This window comes from Drosophila arizonae, chromosome 3 (assembly GCF_054131065.1).
Source record: "Drosophila arizonae isolate 15081-1271.41 chromosome 3, UAZ_ARI_1.0, whole genome shotgun sequence".
NCBI lineage: Eukaryota > Metazoa > Arthropoda > Insecta > Diptera > Drosophilidae > Drosophila > Drosophila arizonae.
The window spans coordinates 24033963-24042640 of NC_142923.1; positions in this window are offsets into that span (position 1 = coordinate 24033963).

The following is an 8678-nucleotide window of genomic DNA, read 5'->3' on the forward strand; positions in this document are numbered from 1 at the left end:
TGGATAGCGCAGTTGCAGCTAGATTTGGCTCAAAAGCCAGCGTAATGGGCAGGAATCGAGTTGCCTGTTGGTTGGTTAGCTCTGCTGGTTGCTTTGAACACATTGCGGTTTCACACATGCCATTGTAATCCCAGGCGCGCCTAAATGCTGCCAGCAGAGAACATCGCACAGCACAAACGCAGATTACAGGGCAACAGGAAAAGGCAAAGGGCGAAAGGCGAAAGGCGAAAGACGAAACGCTCGCAACACGATACCAATAAAAAGTGGCTGACAGCAGAGAAACACACAGAGGCAAACAAGCTAAAAACAACTACAACATCAACAACAACAACAAAAGTTCAGCTCTAAAAACAATTTGACATTTGGCCAGCAAATAACAGGAAAAAAACCAAAAGCGTTGCGACCTCGTGACGTTGGCCATAAAAAATTAGTGGGTCTGGCCAGCAGGGCGAGCAGCTCACGTTATCAGCAACGCCATCAATGGACGACCTGGCACGGTTGACAATCTGATGTGCGCTGTCAACGCCCAGAACAACGTGGCCAAGAGCTGCAAGCCCAAAACAAAGCGTTCAAGAGTCAAATGCACAGCGCCTATAACTTGGCAACGAAATCAAATGAATGTCCTTCTGCCAAAGCGATAACAGTACGTGACCAGTCTGGCTGCCTCAACAGTTACTAGCTACTGTAACGGATTCTTAAAGTCGTCTCTTGTTTAAAACCCGAAAACGGGACAACAACAACAACTACGGGAAAATAATCTTCCTAGTTGAAAATAGACTGAGAATACTTTATAGACTGGCACACACACTCGGGAGCGCTTACAAATTGATGTGAATTTCTTCACATGTTTATATAACAGTTACAGCCACCGCATACACTCGCACACTCACACGCATGCTGACCAAACGCCATTCATCATCATCGGCAGCTGAATATTTTATTCCTTTCTTTTTTCCTTTTTGGTTGTCCGTTGCCTCTTGGAGCTGCTATTAGATACAAGTATCCATATAGTTTGTTGAGCATGCTAAGCGGCAAACGGGATAAAAGGTAGTGTTGCTGTACCTCTGCCTCGCCCTCTCCCTCTTCCTCTCTCGCATCCTTTGTGTGTGTGCGTGCATGGAAAAATAAGTTTACAAGTTACAGCCTAAGGCTATTTGCTTGGATCAACTTTGGGCCAGTCTGGTGTCGAAACTTGGGCACAGTGGTCACAAGTTTATTGTTTGATGGACTTTTTTTTGTGGTTGGTTTTCTTTAAAATAAACTATAATATATTTGTTTTCTTTTTTTTCAAATTTGTTTTTAATGAAAGTGCATGTAGACTAGAATTTAATATTTTATATTTATTGATATATTTCATCAACTAGAGTAGATTTCTAAAAGAATGAAATAAAATGTAATTAAATACTAAATTAATAATTTTATTAATATTTTTTCTTCAGACGAAGCTCAGTAAATTCAGCTAATATTATAAAAATTAATTCATTTAGTTTTATTTTCGAGAAATATATGCATTTAAATACGATTTTGTACTGTATATCTTTGGATTTCATTGCGAGAAGAGACTATAAAACTACATAAAGACTAAAGTTGACAACGAAATTATAGAATACGTTTTCCTGAAATACTTTTTTTGACCAGCGGCACCACACGCAGTTCAGATATTAGCAAATATTTAGGATTTTAGGGTTTGTTGAAGTAGGCCTTTCATAAATAATAATATTTAAATGGCTCTTATAAGTAAAAAAAATTATTTATAATTTAAGTATGCCAGAAAAACTTATAGGCTAAAGTATCAAATAAATAAATAATAAATAAATAAAAATAAAATAATTTATGATCTCTTATCTCAGGAAATATAAACAGATATAGGTCAGAGTTGATCAAACTGAATTTGCGTTTTTACAGTTTAAAAGATGGCAAAAGAAAATATTTAATTTGGTTTACGCTAAATGTTTTATGGCTTTAATTAAAAATGCTTTGAAGTTTATTTGTATTTTTACATGCTGAAAAAAGAGAATGTTATCCAGATTATTATTAATTGGAAAATATTCTTAGCTAACTGATGTTCAAATATATTTTGATTGTTAAATTTTGTAGCTATATTTGATATTATATTATAGTTATATTTTTCATCTACTTACTATATTGAATCCTAAAAAGTCACTTTAGTTACACTGTAACAGATTCACCATCGAGTCGGGCAAGACTTATGGCGATTGTAATATGTAGTGCATAGCAGTTTTTGTGTAAAAATATTGCCTAAGTGAAACAAGTTTTCACATATGATTTATTTATTTGATTTGTGGCTACAGCGAAGGTACAAGACTCGAGAGTGGGAGAAAGAGAGAGTCACATCGCCTGCCATTGCGTTGGCCAAATGTGATGCATGTGAGTTGGTCAACTTGCCTGTGTGGCATGTTAACGTTTTTGGTGTTGTGTGAGTTTATTAGTGATTAGTTTTTGAGTTCTCTGCTGGACACTCGGATGGATTGATTGATTGATTGATCGATTATTTGATAAGGCGCTTGCGTGTGGCCATTGAATTAATTAGGGAATTGGATATGCTTCTGGAATGATAGATCTCTCTCTTGGCATATAGCATGTCATTATTATATAACATAATTTTATAATGTAAAATCTCTGTGGAGCGTGTACGTTTTTCCACAATGCTTGGAAACTTATTTAAAGTCATGACACTCGCAGAAACGCTGACAAATTTTATTTCCGCTAGAGTCACGCACCGGGGAACTGAGTCACTGAGCTGGCGACCCACTTGCTAACATTTGCCGACATGGCCAAGAGGTGGATGGAGTGTAGCCAGTCTCTCCCCGGCAACATTTATGCGAATTGTCTTTTGTGCGCTTCATTTCGCATAAACAAATCTCGGCCGTTGTATATTTATACCGGAAACGTGCAAATAACGCCCCAGGGACTAGGCAACATAGAGTCCTCCACACACACACACACACACACGTGTTCACTGTTGTCGCCATTGTTTGTGTGTGTTTGGTGCGGCGACCGCTGCCACCGCCACCACCTGCGTCGCGCAGATTTCTTCTCCTTCTTCTTTTTTTTTTTTTCATACCCATCAACTAACTACGTTGGGAAAAAAATTTACTTGACGTTTCCGTTGCAGTAAAAACACATGGCCGAAATACAAACAAGCCAAGTGACTAGAGAGCCTATAATCAGCAAATGTTAAAGTCGAAGCTGAAATACGCTTATGCAAAATTGAAAATTGATGCAAGAATTGGTGTTTCGTGAGGCGCTCTTCATGAGTTTTTCGCGCAAATTCATATAAATTTAGAGCTGCTTAAATAAAAAACAGATATTCCAGTTTTACTTGTTAGAATCTGTATTTTTATAGTCTTAAATTATAAGCCATCTGTAAGAATTTTGGGTAAGAAGCAATGTAAAGCTAAGTTCTATTGATTTACAAGAATAAATAAAGATTTTTCATTTTATAAACAAATTCATCTTATTTTTTTGCCCACAGTAGTATATATCATTTAATTAATTAATTTATTTGTTCATCTAGTAAATTAAATTTATAAATATATATACATATTTTTTAAATTAACAGACATTATGTAATTTATATATTTTTAATCCCTTAAAGCAATAAGACAAATTTATGGACTTGACTGAATAAATAAAACTAAAATTTAATTATTAAAAATTCTTACAAATTTTAAGTAATAATTAAAATTATAGTTTATAGTTTAAGAATTGCCAAATGAATTCATTAATAAATATTTGCATATTTTGGCTTAGTAAACACCACTCTTGTTTTTTTGTCTTTAAAATTTTTTAACAATTAAAAAATACTTTTGGAAATTCAGAATTAATACATAATTAATATTTTTATTAAATTACAATTTTACTATTTACAGTTTTAGTAAATATTGACTAAAAAGTCAATCAAAAATAATCATAATTTCAATAATTATAATTTTAGTTTTTATCTAAGTTTTACTCACGTCAATCTTTAATCTTTGAGGTAATAAATATTTGTGAAACTAAATTAATTTTCCATTATTGGCAGCAGAAAAGCAACCAAAGGTTTTTAGCTTGTTTTGCTGTAATATTTTTAAATTGCATGTTCATAAGAAAACATTTTTTTTTTTTAATTTACGGAATACCTTTGCTATATTTGCAAATTAGTTTAAATAGTTAAAGTATCTGGTTAAAGTGTAAAACTAACTGTTGTCGTATTTGTATTTGTATTTTTCTATAGTCTGCTTTTGGGTTTGCCTGGCTATTGTACACGACTCTCTTACTCTCGATGTGTGTGTGCGTGTGTGTGTGAGTTTGTGGCAACACAGTGCGGCTGGCTGGCTGGCTTGGCTTGGCTTTTGTGTGCGCCTATTGTCAAATTGAATTGTAATAGACACGTTTTTGCAAGGCGACTGGGTGTATGAGTGTGGGTATGAGTGTGTGTATGAGTGTGTTTGTGCCTCTCTGCCTGACACTTTATATTTACAGCTGCGCTCGTCACGCTCGACCAGGCGCAGCGACCCAGCTTCGTCGTCGCTTCTGCCCAGGCCTCTCTCGCTCTCTCCCTCTCTTCCCATCTCACTCTTGCTACCTCATACATATCACAGTCCGTACCGTAGCTTAATTTTATGCATACGAAACGTATGCGGCGTCTTTCGCGCGCATAAAAAAATTTTATTGCATACATTTAGGCAGCTGCACAGCTACTACTGTCTACGCCCTGGCCCTGGAGCTGCAGGGAGGGGGACTGGGGCTATGGCTGGCAGTTTGCTCGGTTGCCTTCATATTTGCATTTTCTTATTTAAATGTCGACTTTTAAATGACGACAAATTGTTTTGACGTTGTGTCGCTTTTTGATTTAAAAAACAACAAAATACAAAAAAAAAAAAAAAAAAAAAAAAAAACAACCAAGAGAAGAAAAGCTGAGGCATACGAGTTGAAAGGCTCAGCTGTGTGGGGGTTGAGTGAGTGTGTGAGAGACAAGTGGAAAATGGGTTTGTTTTCGCTTAAAGGCTTAAAAGCTGCTTTTGTCTAGCCCACAAAATTGTGTGCAAACGAACAAAAATATTGAAAATAAGCAAGAAAAAATAAAAATAAAATAAAATATTTGTGTGCTATACAACAATATAGAAAATCTATAAAAATGCTTCGGGGCGTACAATTAAAACCTTCAAAAATAATTAGAAACTAAAATATATGAATATATGAATTCAAAAAATATTTATTGTTAACTAAAAATTTTAGAATTTTCAATACAAATTCCTTATTATACAATGTACAATATTTATCTAACACAATAATCGTTCGATTATAATGCACAGGAGGCTGTCCGAAAGTTTCGAATGCAAATTACAGTAACCGTTATGCCAATTAAAACGAAACAAAAATTCAAAAACCGTAAAAACAGTAAACAACATTGTCACTTAATTTAATCACATTTATAAAAACCACTAATTGACTTTTGAACGTTAATGCTCGAGCACCATTGAAAATGCCAGCAAACATACAGACACACACACACACACACACACACACACACACAGTTAAGCGCACACATACATACATATAGAGTGGTCCGGATCCATAAAAGGCAGGACAACAAAATTTTGCCATAATTGGTATTTTTGATATGCATAAAATTTTGCCGGGTCATAAGCTTGCATTGCACATACACTCTCACCGACACACACATGCACACAGACACAAGTGCATATACATATACGCATGCATGTTTATGTGCAGCTAATTAAATTATTATTTTCCACAAATTTGCGGCCATGGTAGAAATAACTAAAGATACGAGGCACAAAATGTGCCCAAAAATTTGCTTATTTATCTACGAGCATTGCATAATTTCTGTCAGTTTTGGAAATTTCAGGTACAATTTGTCATACAATATGATACGTATTACGTAATTTACACGCATATATAGAAGTGTAACTATTAAGCTATTTGCTCTACTGCTGCCGTATATTCCATCAATTAGCTTTAAATTTGCGGTAAATATCGTTGACATTTACTCTTAGAGAGAAGGCATTAACATATATTTAACATTATGCAAATCCCATTAGGGCAGCCCGAAAATTAAACATTGCGTTTATTTGGCTTTGTTTAGTTTGTTCTCAAAATTTATTGTGTGAGTTACAATGGAATTTGCTAAACTCATCTATAATATTTTGTGATCTATTTTGCTGAATTCAAATTGATATAATGAGCGATTCCTTTAATAATATTTCAATTTATCATCTAGGCATAATTTTACACTAATACTAATGTTTTTATACAAACAGCTTGTTTCTATTACTATAGGCTTCCCAGGCGGGTGATTGGAGCATAAGCGGGTGTTTCTCTACTAGATGATTATATTCGTTGAATATATTCATCAATTATCAATTATTATAATATACATAATTCACTCTCACACTGCTGAAATAGATTGCAGTTTTGGTTCATGTAAAAAAAAAAAAAAAAAAAAAAAAAAAAAAAAAAAAAAAAAAATTTATAAGAAATCTCTTACAGAAGGTATCATTTTTGCAACAAATATAATTTATAAATTTATGAGCATTCAAGCACACTAAGAATTAAGTAGAATATAATTAATAGCTTCGATTGATAGAGTTATCATCATCATATATCAAAATGTTTGTTACGGTTCTTTATATATGTATTACCTGAGATATAAGTATTTGAAGACTCATCTAAATAATCTAAATAAATATTTGTAATTGAATGAGTTTTTATAGATATTGAGGGCAGATATCTAAAGATTCTTTATCTAAAGATATAAAATATATAATATTGATTTGAAGATTTTTAAGTATTTAATATTGTCTTAAAGATTTTTAAGTAATTTATTTTTATCTTTTTGATGTATAAAATGTTTTATTTATATATAAAATATATTAAAAATTTTTGCAGTACAATATGCTTTTTAATATGGTTAAATCTCGGTGAAATCCTATTTGAAATCCTATTTGAAATAAATGTAAAATGCTTATGTACGAGAATGAATAATATGATAGGTAGTATGATACTAATTATAAATAACAATTTTAAATTTTTTATTGTATATTTAGATATTTATTCCTTCATTTACATATTTTTTCAGGAATAAAAAAGTTTTTAATATGAAAACTGTAGCCATATTTTAAATAATTATATATAGCCTTTTACTATTTCTGAATAATAATCTGGTATTCCTAATGCAAATTTTGGTCAAGATATTTGGAAAACTAAAATTACATTTCTGAAATAAACTCTATTTACAATCAGCAGCTATACTAGTATTCATTGATCCGATAAGAAATAAGAAATGTCTAATAATTATAGTAATAATATAAATTAAATATTTGATTCATTTTGAGACGTTTTGAAAAGGGTAATCATTTCCATGCCATCTAACATCAAACTTTGCCATACGTTTGAATAGGTTGTGAAACGTATTCAATGTTCGATTTCGTATCTGGTTCACTTCACAGAGACGTTAGCTTACCTCGAGTGTTTGCCAATTTATTTTAATTAATGTTCGATTCGGCTACCGCAGCATGTTAACAAATCGCATTGGTTTTTGTTTTCATTTATGTCACTGCTAATTGCCACTAGAAATTCCATGTCACTTGGTTTTTCAAAAAGGCTTTGCATAGATTTCATATATACTATTTCAGAAGAGCTGTCATATAAATCAATGCAATTGAGTTGATTTATACACGAGGTGAGTGTGTGTAGCTAAGTGTGTGTGTGTGTGTGTGTGTGTGTGTGTGTAGGGCAGCATGAACTTAAATGAGCTACAAAACGTAATAATCGACAATTTATATGATGGAGTTATATTAAGTTAATTAATTTAAAACACATAATTATATTAATGACAGTGTGTGAAAAAAGATGAGATTCATTTGAAGCATAAATAGGTAGAGTAAACGAAATGAATAACCATTATTATTCAGGTGCTTAAAATATGACATGGTTGAGCTATGGAAGGCTTTCAATGATCTACTATGTTTTTTTTGTTCATTTTTTTTATATTTATTTATTTTTTTTTTAAATAAAATTTGCAAAATTAATACGGTAATATAAATTTAATACGATAGATAAAAATTTTTGTTATATATTAAAAAATAATTCGTTTTCTCTTTAATTAAAATTTGCAAATTTGTAAAATACATATAACCATTTATTATTTAGTTTTAAATAAACAATAGATAATATTAAAAATATTTCAAATTATTTATTTATTATTCTAGTAAATCTTTTCAAAAAATAATAAAAATGTTTTAATAAGTTTCTTTATATTTATACTTTCTTATTATATTTATTTTGTTTTATTTATTAAACAATATTTTATTATTTTATTGAATGACATTCATATCAAATAATATTATAAAATCGTAAATTTAAAATTAGCACCAATTTAAAATTTTGTATATTAACAAAAGAGCGAGTTATTGCTTTCTAAGCAGAAGAAATCTTTCAATATATCCAAAATTAGGTTTTTATAATTATAAACAGTTCTCCAAAAACGAGTATACGCACTATTGTAATTTGATATAATTCCTGTGTAGCGCATCATCGCAAACATCACAGCTCAATCACTCGCACCTCATATTTTGTTTTCAGATTGCGCATTTCGTTTATTTTTCACACGCTATCAGTTTTCAATGAATTTTCATTTTTGTACTCGCACT